Source organism: Moschus berezovskii, chromosome 26 (assembly GCF_049115385.1).
Source record: "Moschus berezovskii isolate FMDL1 chromosome 26, NW_MosBer_1.0, whole genome shotgun sequence".
Classification (NCBI taxonomy): domain Eukaryota; kingdom Metazoa; phylum Chordata; class Mammalia; order Artiodactyla; family Moschidae; genus Moschus; species Moschus berezovskii.
Genome location: NC_142485.1, coordinates 22,784,298 through 22,802,863, shown reverse-complemented (window position 1 = coordinate 22,802,863; position 18,566 = coordinate 22,784,298). Strand labels below are relative to the sequence as shown.

Here is an 18,566-nt window from a genome sequence, read left to right as displayed (position 1 = left end):
TTATTCTGTAAAAGGTAACAAAATATACAGAATGAAACTTTCCCTTTTTTAAACTAATTTTACAAACCCACGTTATCGCTTACATATAAATACTATACGCTATTCAGTTCAGTTCAGTCGCTCAGTAGTGTCCGACTCTCCGCGAACCCATGAATCACAGCACACCAGGCCTCCCTGTCCATCACCATCTCCCGGAGTTCACTCAAACTCATGTCCACAGAGTTGGTGATGCCATCCAGCCATCTCATTCTCTGTTCTCCCCTTGTCCTCCCGCCCCCAACCTTTCCCAGTGTGTGAGTCCAACAGTGTAGCCCTCTACCTGTTAAACAAAGCAAACAAAAAAAAAAAAATAGAATTATCCAGAGTACAGTAGCCAGCATTGTTTACCCCGAGGGATCCAATGATCACAGGATTTCGTCAACTGAACTGAAGGCCTGGAGAAGGAAATGGTGTGGTAAGGGAGTGCCTCAAACTTTTCACCCTTCAAAAAACATATACAGAGGTGGGAATCCTTCATAGAAATCAAGAAGAAAATCACTTTTGGCTAATTTCAGATAGAAAGAAAGTATGGCACAGAATATAAGCCACGGTGTGGTTTTAATCATACTGAATCTCGTATCACACATGCCAGCATGGAGGAGTTAGTTATTTCAGACTTTACAGGCATCCTTCCTTAATTGATTTCATCCAGCTCCAAGCGAAAAAAAAAAAAAAAACAGGAAGTGATTCAATAAAATAAGAATCAGTCCTGTTTGGCACTGTGATACAATTGGGAAAAGTAAACCAGGGAAACTGCCGCCGGTCCCACTGACGCGAACTGCTCTTTCGGTGAAGGACCCGGAGCTGGGAGAGGCAGGAGGCGGAGGGCTGGGGGCGGCGTGGGCGGCCGCTCACATGGCCTCGAACTCATCGATGCGCTGCTTGGTGTTGCCTTGCCGGATCTGCTGCAGCATCTTGTACTTGTCCCGGCCTTGCCGCATGTTCTCGTTGTGGATGATGTCGTTGTGGATGATGTCGTTGTGGATGATGTCGTTGTGGGTCCGCTTGTTCTCATCTCTGGCCTGGGACAGCTCACTGGTCAGAGTTAGCAGCTGCCGCTGCACGCGCTCATTCTTCTTGGACTCGGAGACGCGCTTCTCCTCCTTGCGGTCGTCCAGGATGCCCTTTTCACTTTCATGCATTGGAGAAGGAAATGGCAACTCACTCCAGTGTTCTTGCTTGGAGAATCCCAGGGACAGGGGAGCCTGGTGGGCTTCCGTCTATGGGGTCACACAGAGTCGGACACGACTGAAGTGACTTAGCAGCAGCAGCAGCAGGCTTGTGCCCACGAGTAGTCTGCCTATATCATGCTCAGATGATGATAAAAGAAAAATAAAAACTATGCAGTAAAAACAAGAATGGCATCATACTACCTGTATTCTTCAGGCATGATCATGGTTGCAGAAAAGCAGAGGTTGTCTGCTTTCTTTCTGAAAAACCTATCCTCTGCACTAAGTGGCCATGTATCAAGGAGAAGCTGCTCCAGTTAATGTCACTGGATGATTCATGAAGAGAAAACAATGATCAATCATAAAGACCTCAAAATATGCAATTTAATCAAGACATATTGTAGTATGTTAAAAACACACTTCAATTCTACCGAAAGAACAATAGCTTATCTTTAAATTATGGAGCACTTACAAAGTGAACAGATTTAAATAGAAATACATAAAAACTGCAACAACAATATTACTTTAAATGTCAGATAAGGTGACAAAACATCCAATTTTTATGTTTCTTAAATGATAATATAAAGCAAATTGTTTACACAGTTAAAAAATTGACTAATAGGTAGAAGACACATGTACACTAAATGAAAACATTCATTGGAGGGACTGATGCTGAAGCTGAAACTCCAATACTTTGGCCACCTCATGCGAAGAGTTGACTGACTGGAAAAGACTCTGATGCTGGGAGGGGTTGGGGGCGGGAGGAAAAGGGGTCGACAGAGAATGAGATGGCTGGATGGCATCACCGACTCGATGGACATGAGTTTGAGTGAACTCCGGGAGTTGGTGATGGACAGGGAGGCCTGGCGTGCTGTGATTCATGGGGTCGCAAAGAGTCGGACACGACTGAGCGACTGAACTGAACTGAAGGAAGAATTTTACATATAAAAGAAGGATGTGTCTCCTTTATGGAATCTCACTTTTAGAAGAATTGATGTTAGGAATTTGATTGCTGCTTCCTTACAATTCTTTTCCTTTTATCATAGACCTGCATAGGAAACAGTACTGGATTCATTTTCCTGTGTTTTCCATAAACACTATTATTTATCTCTTGTTAACACCTCTATTATTAATATTATTTGCAGTCTACTGATTTTATTTTCTGTACTGCCAAATAATTCACAACTAATTTGGCACAACAAATACTATAACCCTAAAAAAGTCACTTCTTTGGCTTTAAAAACATTTGTCATTAGGAAATTTCTAAGTCTTCAACAGAGGTGAGGATTCAGTTAAGTTTTACTTACTTCCCTAGTGAAATCTGATAGTGTAAGCTATTTAAGAAAATATATTTTTATACATTTATATAAAATATATTTTATATTGTGCACTTTCATTGGCCTTTTCAGAAATTAAATATACATATGTAAAGTTGTTCACAAGTTTGAGGACTCAGAGAGGCACATGGTAACCTGCCATGTAGTAAATATTTATTGAATATATATTGGGGAAATAAAAAAGAAAGGAGTATACTTTATGTGCTAGAAACTGTACTAGGGACTTCTCTGAAAATTGATTAGGGTGCATGCCAAATTACAACAGAAAACGAGCCCCAAATGCAGTGGCCAAATATAACATTTATTTTTCACTCATAGTAAAGTCCAGAAGTGGGTGTTATATGCTGTCCATGGTGGGGAAATGGTTCTGTTCCTAAGACCATTCGGACCTCAGGTTCTTGTCTTCTTGTACTGCCATTCTTTAAATCATTGACATATTCAGCATGAAATCTGTCTGTCAACAAGATGACCACATCCCAACCCCAGCAAGAAAGAGCAAAGAGCAATCCCCTTCTTCAAGGAAATGGGCTGAAATTTGTAAACATCATTTCCATTTATAACCCATTCTTTGCCACATGAAGGTGCAAAGGAGCTGGCAAAAAGTGTAATCTCTAGCTGAGATTCTATAAAAAGGAAAGAGGAGCATATATTTTGGGTAAAAATTTTGAAATCTCTGTCTAAAGACACACATGGTAATTTTTTTTTTCCTTCTATGGTCCTCACAAGGTGTAATCATTGTTCCTATTGTCTTGAGAGAGACAGAGGTCAAAGGAATCTGTCATCTTGGCTTGTTACATGCTCAACAGTGGGATGGCCGCCTGCTTCTTGGGATTTTTACCTCGTGCAAAGATGTTCCTTTTAATTACAACAATATTCAAATACTCATTCTGTACTTTCTTTTTATTAATTGTGTTTAGTGCAGATTAATGTGGTCTGAATGTTGATTCCCAACAACTTAATTCACTTCTCAAGCTTGATTTGAATTTCTTTTTTCTTTGCATTGGTGTTATATTCTTTGTGGTGAGTTCATTGGTTATCTTGCCTTCTTGTGTCTGCATTTTTTAAATTAAAAAATACTTTATGATAAGACATTGCTAAGTTCACAGCAACTAAATTGAGTTCTAATAAGGAAGGCCCATGGAGGTGGTTTGGGTTTTGGTGTGACCCCAGAGAGAACTTTGTCCTCCGAGGTATCAGAAAATCAGGGCCTTTGCAGCGTAGGCATAATCTTTCCTCGCTGCTACTGGGGAGATCAAGTAGATGCATGGGATTTGCCTGAACACAGGAGAAGGTTGAAGCATTACCTGCTTTTATTTTAGTAATCCATTTAGATAGCTAATGTAAACAATAAAATATTTTATTAATTAACTTTGTTCAGATTTTTAAAAAATGATTGAAGTCACTAATAGGATAAGTAAGTGTAAGTGATTCCAGTGTATCACTGGCCCCATTAGTCTTCTGGTATCCTGATGTACATTTTTTACACTCTTTTCACATAACATTGTGTCTTCCTTAGGGTCACCCGAGGAACTTGCCAACTTTGAACAGTCCCTTTAATTATTTCCCCATCACTTTCCCAGTGGCTTTTATTCTGTTTTTTAAAAAAGACAGAACCATAAACAGAAACACATGTTCCTGCAATAATGCCTGTTAATTGTTTCTGGTGTTGGAGAAGACTCTTGAGAGTCCCTTATACTGCAAGGAGATCCAACCAGTCCATTCTGGAGGAGATCAATCCTGGATGTTCATTGGAGGGACTGATGCTAAAGCTGAAACTGCAATACTTTGGCCACCTCATGAGACGAGTTGACTCACTGGAAAAGACTCTGATGCTCGGAAAGGTTGGGGGCGGGAGGAGAAGGGGACGACGGAGAATGAGATGGCTGGATGGCATCACCGACTCTGTGGACATGAATTTGAGTGAACTCCGGGAGTTGGTGATGGACAGGGAGGCCTGGCGTGCTGTGATTCATGGGGTCGTGGAGAGTCGGACACGACTGAGCGACTGAACTGAACTGAACTGATTGTTTCTAACTCTGTAAAATTTATGTGGTCTCTATATCTGGATAGCACTTTATGTAGACAATCAGTTTTGTGATGGAAAGAATAAAGCACTTGGGCTTTTCCAAGCTTTCTGCTAGATTATAGGACAAAGAAATATTAACAAATAAGAACACAGTCCGGTCCTCAAGAAACTGATGGGTGAGTGTCATGGTGTGAAGTCCAATGGTCAATTGTCAGTAGGCATCAGCTGCATTTGATGGTGCCCTCAGCCTTTCCTTGGTATATTTTCTGTTTTTCTTGTAGGGACAATACATGCAGTGCTGTATTTTTTTCTCCCAAATTCACCTTTTAATCCATTTCAGTCACTTTTGCTTGTTTGTCTTCTTACAAATCTCTTCTCTTTGATGGGCTGAGAGTCCCCAGATTTCACTTCTTTTTCTATACAAACTCCTTCGATGACCTCATCTACTCTTAGATCTCTGAACACCATCTGTGTGATGATTTGGTAGTTCAGAATTTTTATCTAGAGGTCATATTGTACTGTTGAACTCCAGATTTTTATATCCACATGGACATCTAAGAGATTAATGGGATTTGTATTATTTTCCACAAAATATTTTCTGACCTAATCTTCTCCATTTCCATTTATCCCTACTCCATTATTTGATATTTCCAGGCCAGATGTTAAAATTATCCTTGACTCTTCTCTTTTCCTCATCATCCCCATTCATTCAATTGGTTAAGACATCCTTTGGGTGTATCTTAAAAATATGCTATATCACAGTCTTTCCACTTCTCATGACCTCTATGGTTATTACCCTGGGTGAGCTTCCATCATCTTTTGTCTGAATTACTTCCTCAGCTTCTTAACGTAATGAGTCTCCCTTTCAGATCATGTTCCCCCCTTTCCGAATTCTGCAATAGTTCCACTTTTTTATAATAGTTCCACTTTTTACTGAATAAAAGATATTTTTAATGACTAGAAATCACTTCATGAGCTGCTTGCCCCATCCCTGCCCTTGTTACCCTTCCTTGCTGTTGTAGTTTAGTCACTAAGTCGTGTCCAGCAATGTGCAACCATATGGACTGTAACCTGTCAGGCTCTTCTGTCCATGGGATTAGCCAGGAGTGGGCTGCCATTTCCTTCTCCAGAGGATCTTCCTGACCAGGGATGGAACTGACATCTCCTGCCTTGGCAGGCAGATTCTTCACTGGTGAGCCACCAGTGTTACCCTTCTGTCTCCTCCTAATATTATCTATCCTTGCTTCCACCATAACCACTTTGCCCTTCTTGTTATCCTTTGAATATGCCAGGAGAATTCATAATTGAGGACCTCTGCATTGGCCCTTCTCCCTGCTGGAATTATCTTCCTTCAGATATATGAATAGGTTCCTCTTGGTAAAGAGGTTACTCTGACAAACCTGTTTAAAAATGCAATGACCTATTTAACCTGTCTTTCAAATTGACTCCCTATTCCAGCTCCATTTCTTTCCTCTGAAGAATTTACATAATGCATCATACAATTTAGTTTTTATTAGACTTTTTATCTGTCTTCCATAATAAAATGTAGTCTTTGCAGGGATAGATTTTTAATCTGCTTTACTGTAAAATTATTTGAAGTACCCAGAACAGTGCCTACCATGTTGTAGCTACTCTCTAAATATTTGTTGGGTATGTGAAAAGATATGAAGTTAAAATTATTCCCATTTTACTGAAAAACAGTGATGTCTCAAGGAGGTCTTCTGTTTTTTATTTGTTAAAGAGAAGTTATATTCTTTATTGGAGTATAATTGCTTTCCAATGTTGTCTTCATTTCTGCTATGTAACAAAGTGAGTCAGATATATGTAAACATATATCCCCTCCCACTTGAACCTCCTCCCCACCCCACTTCCCCCCTACCCTACCCCTCTATGTCATCAAAGCACAGGCTGAGCTCCCTGTGCTCTGCAGCAGCTTCCCACCAGCTGTTTCACACATGGTGGTGTATATATGTCAGTGTGGCTCTCTCAGTTCATCCCCATCCTTCTCCCCCTGCCCTTGTGTGTCCACAAGTATATTCTTTATGTTTATGTCTCTATTCCTGTCCTATAAATAAGTTCATCTGTATTTTTATAGACTCCATATAAATATATTAATATGTGATACTCTTTCTGACTTACCTCACTCTGCATGACATACTCGAGGTCATTCACATCACTACAAATGACCCAGTTTCCTTACTTTGTATGCATGAGTAATATTCCACTGCATATATGTACCCCAACTTCTTTATCCATTCATCTGTTAATGGACATTCAGGTTGCTTCCGTGTCCTGATATAATTCAGAAGGATGCATGTACCTCAAAGGGAAGTTCAGTTCAGTTGCTCAGTCGTGTCCGACTCTTTGTGACCCCATGGACTGCAACACGCCAAGCCTCCCTGTCCATCACCAACTCCCGGAGTTTATGCAAATTCATGTCCACTGAGTCGACGATACCATCTAACCATCTCATCCTCTGTCGTCCCCTTCTCCTTCTGCCCTCAATCTTGCCCAACTTCAGGGTCTTTTCCAATAAGTCAGTTCTTCGAATCAGGTGGCCAGAGTATTGGAGTTTCAGCTTCAACCTAAGTCCTTCCAATGAACACTCAGGACTGATCTCCTTTAGGATGGACTGGTTGGATCTCCTTGCAGTCCAAGGGACTCTCAAGAGTCTTCTCCAACACCACAGTTCAAAAGCATCAATTCTTCGGCGATCAGCTTTCTTCACAGTCCAACTCTCACATCCATACGTGACTACTGGAAAAACCATACCCTTGATTAGACGGACCTTTGTTGGCAAACTAATGTCTCTGCTTTTTAATATGTTATCTAGGTTGGTCATAGCTTTCCTTACAAGGAGTAAGTGTCTTTTAATTTCATGGCTGCAGTCACCATCTGCAGTGACTTTGGAGCTCAAAAAAATACAGTCAGCCACTGTTTCCACTGTTTCCCCATCTATTTGCCATGAAGTGATGGGACCGGATGCCATGATCTTAGTTTTCTGAATGTTGAGCTTTAAGCCAACTTTTTCACTCTCCTTTTTCACTTTCATCAAGAGGCTCTTTAGTTCTTCACTTTCTGCCATAAGGATGGTGTTATCTGCACCTCTGAGGTTATTGATATTTCTCCCGGCAATCTTGATTTCAGCTTATGCTTCCTCCAGCCCAGCATTTCTCATGAGGTACTCTGCATATAAGTTAAATAAGCAGGGTGACAATATACAGCCTTGATGTACCCTTTTCCTATTTGGAACCAGTCTGTTGCTCCATGTCCAGTTCTAACTTGCTTCCTGACCTGTAAACAGATTTTTCAAGAGGCAGGTCAGGTGGTCTGGTATTCCCATTGCTTTCAGAATTTTCCCTTAGTTTATTGTGATCCACACAGTCAAAGGCTTTGGCATAGTCAATAAAGCAGAAATAGATGTTTTTCTGGAACTCTCTTGCTTTTTCTATGCTCCAGCGGATGTTGGCAATTTGATCTCTGGTTCCTCTGCCTTTTCTAAAACCAGCTTGAACATCTGGAAGTTAACAGTTCACGTATTGCTGAAGCCTGGCTTGGAGAATTTTGAGCATGACTTTACTAACGTGTGAGATGAGTTCAATTGTGCAGTAGTTTGAGCATTCTTTGGCATTGCCTTTCTTTGGGATTGGAATGAAAACTGACTTTTCCATTCCTGTGGCCACTGCTGAGTTTTCCAAATTTGCTGGCCTATCGAGTGCATCACTTTCACAGCATCATCTTTTAGGATTTGAAATAGCTTAACTGAAATTTCATCATCTCCACTAGCTTTGTTCATAGTGATGCTTCCTAAGGCCCACTTGACTTCACATTCCAGGATGTCTGGCTCTAGGTGAATTATCACACCATTGTGATTATATGCGTTGTGAAGGTATTTTTTGTATAGTTCTGTGGATTCTTGCCACTTCTTCCTAATATCTTCTGCTTCTGTTAGGGAAGTTATATCTATTTCACTTACTATCTAAGGTTTTCTGATGGCAAAGTAATTTTTTGGATGTAACTTTTATATTTTGAAATCCTCCACACAGGCAAATGGAGTACACAAACTTCTGTCTCACATTTTCCAACATGAACTCCCTTTTCCAATCAGGAAGAGGCTTACACTGTTTTGTTTCTGCTTACATTCTTCTATCTCTGTATCTTCTTTCTTGCCTTATGATCCTTTGCTTTTCAGCTTAGCTAAATACTACTTTTTCTTGAAGGCTCAGTGAAAGCCATTTCTCTAACTGGAAGTCTTCACTGAATAATCTGCTTCACATTTATTCTTCAGTTCTCTAAAGCTTCAAGTACATAATAAGACTGACTGTAAAGCTTAAAAAAGAAACATCCCTGGAGTTTTGCCAAAATACATTTCTGGAAACTACATCATAAAGCTCATCATTTGAAAACTTAGCATTCTAAAGATAGAATTCTCTGATCAGAATATGGCTTATATAAGTCAGAGCTATGACTGAGAGACATAATAAAAGTCTAGATAAAAGAGACATGAGAATTTAGAACAGTAAAATGATGCTCTAAATATTATTTGATGGTGAAAAATGTGTCATATTGATTTCCCCAAGGTCTCTGATGTCTTTAGAGTTACAAATAACAACTTTTTGCATTATAAATTTGGTTAAAACAAATGTGATAAATATGAACACAACATTTAAAGATATAATTAGTACTTCTTTTTACTTTACATTCAGAAAGGCTTTGGGGAATTAAAAAATGTCTATCAAAGGAAATTAAAATTGATACCTTCTTTACGTCCCTATTTTCTACTAACCAAAGTTACTCTATAATTTTTAGAACTGTGCTCCAGTTTTGAATCCTTTCTTTCCATAAATATATGCATTGCTCCTTTCTTCTTATTAAAAAGCATGTGAGTACATAAGAGTCTATTAAAGGCATGTGAAAAGTGGGGAAAAAAGAGAAATAGAAATCTGGTTAAAGTAGTAAGGGATATTAAAGAAAAAAACTAAATATAATTGTTCTGTGCCTCTCATTAAATTTGTAAGTTCTTGAGGATGGAGCTGAAGCCATTTCTTTGATTTAATTTATATTCTCTCCACCTGTTTCTCAGTGTCCCATGCCTCATATAGTGCGGGGCATGTGGTAATTCTGCTTGTTACTTATTGCATGATTATATAATAACTTTTCATTGTCGGTATAAAAATAAACCATTTTGATGCTCATTACTTAACATAGGAGAAATAATATTTAAAATAATACATTACATTGCAACTTCCCAGTAGTCACATAGTTTAAGCAAAATTTAAATATCTACTCAATATTAGTGTCCAAACCCTAAGAGCCAGACACCAGTATAGGGATGCTGTTGTTGCAGAATAGCTCCAGCTAAAACCCATGTCAGGAAAGTTAGGTGGAACTCTGAGTGGAAGGAGGCCTGTATGTGGTGGGAGTCGGGATGAAGATAAGATATCTGCAATGGAATCATAGGAACAAAGGTTACCAAGCTGAGAGAATTAACACATGGGTATGGAATAATAAAGTGAAGATCCTGGGTGTTCATTGGAAGGACTGATGCTCAAGGTGAAACTGCAACACTTTGGCCACCTCATGCGACAAGTTGACTCACTGGAAAAGACTCTGATGCTGCGAAAGGTTGGGGGCGGGAGGAGAAGGGGACGACGGAGAATGAGATGGCTGGATGGCATCACCGACTCTGTGGACATGAGTTTGAGTGAACTCCGGGAGTTGGTGATGGACAGGGAGGCCTGGCGTACTGTGATTCATGGGGTCGCGGAGAGTCGGACACGACTGAGCGACTGAACTGAACTGAACTGAAGTAAAAGTTGCTCAGTCCTGTCCGACTCTGTGACCCCATGCACTGTAACCTACCAGGTTCCTCTGTCCATGGGATTTCCCAGGCAAGAAGACTGGAGTGGGTTGCTATTTCCTTTCTCCAGGGAATCTTCCTAACCCAGGTATCAAACCCAGGTCTCCTGCACTGCAGGCAGATTCTTTACCGTCTGAGCCACCATGGAATAATGGTGGCCCAATGAGTAAAACCATGATCACCCAAACTCTCACCTAATAACTATGGAAAAGGTTTACATGCTCAAAGGGAACAGAACAACTTCGTTTTTTGTCAATTATCTAGAATAACTGAATCTGCTGGGGTTTTATTTGCTAGAGACAAAAGATAGCGTTCAGTTTTTCACCATCCCAAGACCCACAATATTCCAAGAGCCCTGTCTTCACCCTGAAAGGAAAAGGTTAAAATATTTTAATAAGTGTCTGTGAATGACAATCTGTAAATAAAGAGAATTATAGAGTTGGATGAATGTGAGAATTAATAAAATACCCCTTTCTTATTAAAAATTACTCTACCGTGGTCTTTCTAAAATCTGTAAAGCTTATGCATTTTAAACCTACAGGCAATACCATTTGAGTTTTACTATCGTTGGACTTTAATAGCAGTGTCATTGATCAGTTCTCGCCAAAGTTTCTAAATTAGGATATGGTTATATTTAGAGTAAATTAAAGTTATCCTGCAAGTAGTAGTCGATTACCCATTACTAAAGTTATTGAGAGGCTGGACCACATTTTGAAAGAAAGAATATTTTACATATTCTCATGAATCTAAGTTTTGCCTTAGATGATTTTTATGTCTTGGATAGGGCTTCCCTGTTGGCTTAATGGAAAAGGAACTCCCTGCCAGTGGAGACATGGGTTTGATCTCTGGGTTGGGTTGATTCCTTGGAGAAAGAAATGACAACCCACTCCGGTATTCTTGCCTGGGAAATCCCATGGACAGAGGAAGCTGACAGGTTACAAACCATGGAATTGCAAAAGAGTCCAACATGATTTAGCAACTAAACAATAACATCTTGTATAACACTAAGTTTATATGATTTTTCAGACTAAAAATAAATATTAGCTCACTATCCAAACCTACTTGGTAAAATATAATAATAAACTGATGAAGCAAGCATATGGTAAGATTAGTTTTTAGAGAACTAGAACAGAGATATTGTCGCCCTGTGATTTTTTATCTCTATGGTTATTGTGATCAGTTTGCTTTCATTTAACGGTGTTTTTGACACTGCAGTCCTGATCAATTAGTCTTGTAATCGTTTTAATGGGTTGTTTCTAAAAATTATTTCAAACAAAAGGAGATGAAGTAGAACAGATAAGATAGAACAGAATAAGATAGAATGGGATGGGAGTTGAGTGAAACAGAGAGAAATGTAATGGAGTAGAATGGAGTAGACACTTGCAGAAGCAGTAGTTTTAACTGCACACGTACATATGTAATACATGTTCACAGAGTCCTGATGTTAAATGCATTGCTTACTCCTAGCAGTGAAAAATATTTGAAGCTTTCACCTAGGTTGGAATAATTGCTGTTTTATTTAAGAACAAGTTCCCCAAATCTGATGTATTAAATTTTCTGTTTGGAAAAGATCCAGGTAGCAGAGTTTTTACTGTTCTCTTCAAAAGTGATGTTGAAATCATGTTAGAATCCATTATTTATTAAAGAAAAAAGGAGATTTTCATTGTATTCTTCTTACTATTTTCTTCATGCTGTCCTTAGGAAAAAGTGCCAAAATATGTGTATCGGCACAATTCTTGTCCTCTATTGTCATAATGATGTATATTTTAAATGATTTTTATATTATGTTGACTATAATTTTCACTATTTTAAATTTAATTGCTTTATTAAAATTTTATGATAAGCATTCCTTATGCATATGAAATGATAAAAAGTTTGATTCAGTCTTGTAACATTGTAATGATGAACAACAATAGATACAATTAATATGGTTTCTATTTCTTCATATATTTTACTTTTCATTTTCTATTCCTTTATTAGATGTTATAGATTTCAAATGTGTCCCAACTCCATATTTTTTCAACTCTCTTGTAAAATACTTAATAGCCTCTTTTTCTTTTATATCTATATGCTGTCTTTCTACAGTACAGTATTTCTTTTCTTCAAGCATTTTCTTTCTCTAACTACAAACCACCTGCCGTACCAACTCAAAAGTGAAATAGAATATTTGAAGTAAGTTTGGAAGCTGAATATTGTTGAATCAAGCTACTGTTCACACACACACACACAGACACACAAGATATAGCAAATATCCCTTATTAATACCTATTGAAAGACAAAAGCCACAGATGTCTTTTTGAATAAATTGATCAGTTCAGTCACTCAGTCTGACTCTTTGTGATCCCACTGACTGCAGCATTCTAGGCTTCCCTGTCTATCACAGGGAAGAGCTTGCTCAGACTCATTTCCATTGAGTTGATGATGTCATCCAACCATCTTATCCTCTGTTGTCGCCCTCTCCTCCTGCCTTCAATCTTTTCCAGCACCAGGGTCTTTTCCAATGAGTCAGTTCTTTGCATCAAGTGGTCAAAGTATTGGAGCCTCTATAGATAAATAGAAAAACATAACCATGTTTTCTATTTAATTTATATATAGACATTTATACATGTTATAAAATTTCCCTGACGGCTCAAATGGTAAAACATCTGCCTACAATGCGGGAGGCCTGGGTTCGATCCCTGGGTTGGGAAGATCCCTTGGAGAAGGAAATGGCAACCCAGTCCAGTACCCTTGCCTGGAAAATCCCATGGACAGAGGAGCCTGGCAGGCTAGAGTCCATGGAGTCGCAGAGTCGGACATGACTGAGAGACTTCATTTTCATACATGTTATAAATTTTAGTTTACATTTTTTGCATGTTTTTCCTTGTGTGTTCATTGAAGGGGGTGAGAATTATAAATTCTCTGAGAAAGTGAATACAGAGAATATATTATTTTCAATATTCCAATTATAAAGAAAAGTATGTGCTTTTCTATTTTTCATCTTTTGCTACCTAAAAGCACATTAGTTTTTCAAAGTATTGGAGGACATTTAACATTTTAAATTCATAGGTAGCTATAATTTATATGCTACTTTTCCTTTCACTTGGATATCTGCTGTATGATTGAGGCAGTTTCTTGAATTCTTCTATGTCTATATTCTATTGTTTTCTCCTGAAGAATAACAGGAATCTCCATCTATAGATTCTCTCATCACCTATTTATTCTTTATTTTAACACATGCTCACTGTATTTCAAGTCTGTGCAAAATCTTTTTAGGACTTTTGGGAGAGAGGTAAGGAATTGTGGAAGAACTGGGGGATGACCAAAGGTAATATATTTATTATGCCCTAAAAATACTTGAAATATAATTAAAACATTTAATAATTATCATTGAGAGAGAACTTTATTGAAACAAAGTGTAGATATTGAAATTCTTTTTAAAGACTCCATGTAGTTCACTGGGTAGTCCACCTTACGTTGCATTTTTGACATTTACCCTTCTCAGTTAGTTTACCGGACATTGACCATGAAACATTTGATCTGCTTCAAGGACTTCTTTGTGTAATAGCATGATAGAGTCTGAGTTTGCTAAAGCATATTAAGAAACTTCACTAAAGAGAGAAATTCCACCATAGAAACACTTGTCTCTAAACTGATTACAGGTCTCCAAGTGCATCTCAGCGTTTCACACTTTTGTATGCCTTTGCTTCACTCTGGATGGTCCTTTTGTCCTTTTGAACTTCTTCAAGACTCACCTGACAGGTGACCTCATTTGTGACGTCTTCATTCAAGGGAAAGGGCAAGTTCTTGTGCTCCCCTGTTTGTTCTTTCCACTTGCTTCTGCTATGAAACATTTTTGTTTCTGATTATTTGCCTCTCTGTCTGTCTTTTCTCATATACAATGAGGTCCTTAAAAGCAGGAATTTGGCCACCATCTCCTGGCCTGGCAAAGTGTCAGGCGTGTGTCCAGTGTTTCAAAAATCTTTGTTCACTAGATGGACAATCTTTTTCTAGATTGTCCATATTTCTGCCTGATTGTATCACTAACCATCCTCTTGAGCCATTTCTCCACCCAAAATAAACAAGTTATCTTTTACCAATTTCTCAACATTGCATTTAATCTAGACGCAATGTTAGGAAGTTGTACTTATAATTTGCTGTACTTTAATTAGAAGCTCAAGCCTATTACTAGTAACAGAACTCACTGTATGTTTTCGAATGAGGTTCAGTGAAGTACCTGTACTCACTGAAGGCAGTAGGTGAACTGACATAGTTTAAGCTAACAATGATTTTAGCTTGAAGATATCAAGCTGTTAATATCATCAACAAATCAGTTGTTTGGTGGCAAAAGAGCATTGCTTGATTTTGTTTTTTGCTTTCCACTTCTTTTGATAGCATCAGTACAGACCATGGGAATAATGTGAATTGGTTGCCATTTTGATTTAGATTTTTCTCCATATCTATGGATGGCCAAGTTCACCAAACCCTCATATTGTACCCATGCCCCTTCTAAAGTATAAGCCCCCCAAATCTTGGTAAATTGCAAAATGTTTCAAGCAGACTTTATCATCAATACCACAGCCAATTGCACAGTAAAAGATTGTACTTTCATTTTCCTAATCTCTCTCTGTACTTGCCCTTTTTGTAGGATGCTAACTCTTTATTTGCTAGCTGGTTTCATATTAGGTCTTTTATTCCTTTATGTTAAGGGTAGTGGCTACTTTTGTTTTTCCCTAAGCCAAGTTTCATAATTGGAATTAGGTTTTAAATGTGTGATTTAAAAGTTTATCAAAGCTGTTGCTTTCTTACATGTTTAATTACTCTAACCCATTCAAACTTTATCTTTGCCTTGGAAGGTAATTATTTGAAATGTGGTGTGCACATTATTTATGAAAACTAGTGGAGTGTACTGTTGCTAAGTCTGCATGCAACGTGATTTATGAGGATATGTTTTTAATGATTGGGGTTAGTAAGAAACTACTCACTAGCTCCTGTTACACAAGTGACAAGCAAAATACTGTTTGCAGGAGCAAATTCAATACATTTCAGTTGAAGCTACCTAAACTTCATGGTCCCAAAACAGCAGGCTTTATAAACTTTATCCATAGAGACTCTAACATGCTATTTCAACATTTATTCTGCCAATGATCCATTTAAATATGGTTCCAATCAAAACTTATAAGCTTATTCAGTTCAGTTCAGTCGCTCAGTCGTGTCCAACTCTCTGCGACCCCATGAATCACAGCACGCCAGGCCTCCCTGTCCATCACCAACTCCCAGAGTTCACTCAAACTCATGTCCATCAAGTCGGTGATGCCATCCAGCCATCTCATCCTCTGTCGTCCCCTTCTCCTGCCTCCAATCCCTCCCAGCATCAGAGTCTTTTCCAGTGAGTCAACTTGTCGCATGAAGTGGGCAAAGTATTGGAGTTTCATCTTCAGCATCAGTCCTTCCAATGAACACCCAGGACTGATCTCCTTTACAATGGACTGGTTGGATCTCCTTGCAGTCCAAGGGACTCTCAAGAGTCTTCTCCAGCACCACAGTTCAAAAGCATCAATTCTTCAGCGATCAGCTTTCTTCACAGTCCAACTCTCACATCCATACATGACCACTGGAAAAACCATAGCCTTGACTAGACAGACCTTTGTTGGCAAAGTGATGTCTCTGCTTTTTAATATATTGTCTAGGTTGGTCATAATTTTCCTTCCAAGGAGTAAGCGTCTTTTAATTTCATGGCTGCAATCAGCATCCGCAGTGACTTTGGAGCCCAAAAAAATAAAGTCTGACATTTATGAAATTCAGTAAAATAGAAATGACATATTATATTGTTATAAAAAAATCTCTAGAGCAGGGTTCTCCAACCTCCAAGCCATGGACCCATACCTCCTGTCAGATCAGTGGTGGCGTTAGCTTAGAAATAAAGTGCACAATAAATGTAATATGCTTGAATCATCCCCAAAGCATCCCTACTTCCTGGGCTGTGGAAAATTGTCTTCCTTGAAACTAGTCCTGGTGCCAAAAAGGTTGGGGACCACTGCTCTAGAGGCAACTAAATATACATTAAATTCTGTATTTAGATTCTAGTTAAAGTATAGTAAAAACTCCCCTGCTACCTCTCAATAAGTAATCTCTCTGCTGAGGGCATCCACTCAGAGGACACCCTGGCGACAGAGTCACTCTGGGTACCAGGAAGGAGAGCGTGTAGACACTTTCTACTTGACCTGTGAACCTACATCCTGTGAACAGATTCCTCTCCCCAGATCAAATTGCCTTTTAAAAAAGAAAATCTTCCACCTGTCATCACAAAACTGCAGCCGTAAAAGTAAAACAACAACAAAAGAAAAAACGCTGAACTTTGCCAATTATATGGCCATTGGAAAAAATTTCTAGATTTTGCCTAATCCAAACTTGATGGCTATAAATCCCAAATTTCTCTAATCTACCACAGGAAATTGAAAGACTTGCTCTTACATGTGAAAACACAAATTTTCATAACTGTTAGTCTCAGAAATCCTAATTTGGAGAAAAAGCTTAACACTATTTTTTTCTTTTTGTTTTAATGACTTATTCATTTTCTCCCTTGAAGAAATGATGCTTTGACATAGAGCAGCATGAATTACCAATTGTTTTATTAAAAAATCCCAGAGGACTTTGATGTATACATGCTAACACATCATATTTATACATATCTTACTTAATGAATATACAATTGATATTTATCACATTGACTCATGAGTGACATACTTTTGCATCATCTACTGTGTTGAGTTGCCATATTTTATTAAACCATTCGCTGAACATTGATTTGGACTTCTTCCAATCTTTTGGTAACACAAGTCATATTAGAACATTAGTTACATTTGAAATGCTTATTATAAATGATATTGCACTAATGAGTTTCACTGCCATTTTTTTGGACTGGGGGTTCTACTGAGAAAAAGAAATGTTCTCATTAGCATTTGAAGGAGTTTTATGCTGAAGATATTTTTCAGCAAAGAACAAAATAAATCAGCCTGAATCAATGCATGAGTCTTCATTAGTACATGAAATTTCATTAAGTTATGACATTACTAATTTGTATAAATTTTGACATAGAGACCAATGAAAATTCAAAAAATTCAATAAATATCAATAAAATATTTCTGGAATGTTTCATATTTCCAAAAATAATTTTTAATATGTACTATTAAAAAATTTTTTTTCCAGATTTTCCCAGTCCATCTTATGCTTGCAAATAAAAAGAGATGCATACACATTCCTTTAACCTATTCCCCTGAGGAGGTGAAAATTCCTTCTCAAAATTAAAAATGATGGGCTTCTTAATGATAAAGAATCAGCATTTAGATATTTCATAGTAAGTATCACTTTTGAGCCAGAGGCTTAAAAACGAGAAATTATTAAAGAAGCCAAATAGACATTTTAGGTGATTTTAATCCCTGGATCACTATCAAGCTGATAATCATTATTTGACTACTTTGAAACAGAAGATTCCTTCCCTGAATTTTGCCTATATTTTTAATTATTAAATATACATTTAAGTCTTCTGTGGTTGAGAATATCTAAGAAATCAGTAAATTTAATTTTAAAAGAAAGAAATAATTGACTTTTAAGTGTATATTTAAAGAACTACTGCACTCCCATTAACATTATCTGAATATTTGATTATGATTATCTTACATTCTCTTATTGAGCTTGAAGGTTCAGTTTCTGAAGACACTATCTATATGTTCATGTGTATATACTTGTGAGCACTTAACTCTCCGGTTAATTCCTACACATTTGAATCTTAACTCCCTTGCAGTAATGTCTTTATGTTTTGAGATCTCATAACATATATATCTGATATTCTTCCTTTATTGAAGCATGTTTTCTGCTTTATATCATGGTCATCTCTCTGCATCCTCTACTTCCACTGAAAAGACTTCCTCTACCCTGCAGTGAGAAACTTGTCTTATTCCTTGTGGATATCCAGTGAGACCTAAGTTAGTGCTTATAACTAGTAGATCTTCAAAATAAATCAATTGAATAAAAAATAGTAGCAATTGAAATCCTCACTAAGAGCAGACTTATAGACACCAATACATCCTCATTTCAAAATTTTTCTTATTTAACTTGAGTTTATTTGCTGACTCATTAAAAAAAATTCAGGGTGG

General features: G+C 37.9%; 1 pseudogene; it reads right to left on the bottom strand.

Annotated features, from left to right (window-relative positions):
• Nucleotides 1–890: 890 nt before the first annotated feature.
• Nucleotides 891–1,181, bottom strand: LOC129549253 (ezrin pseudogene; annotated as a pseudogene).
• Between the last annotated feature and the right edge of the window lie 17,385 nt (nucleotides 1,182–18,566).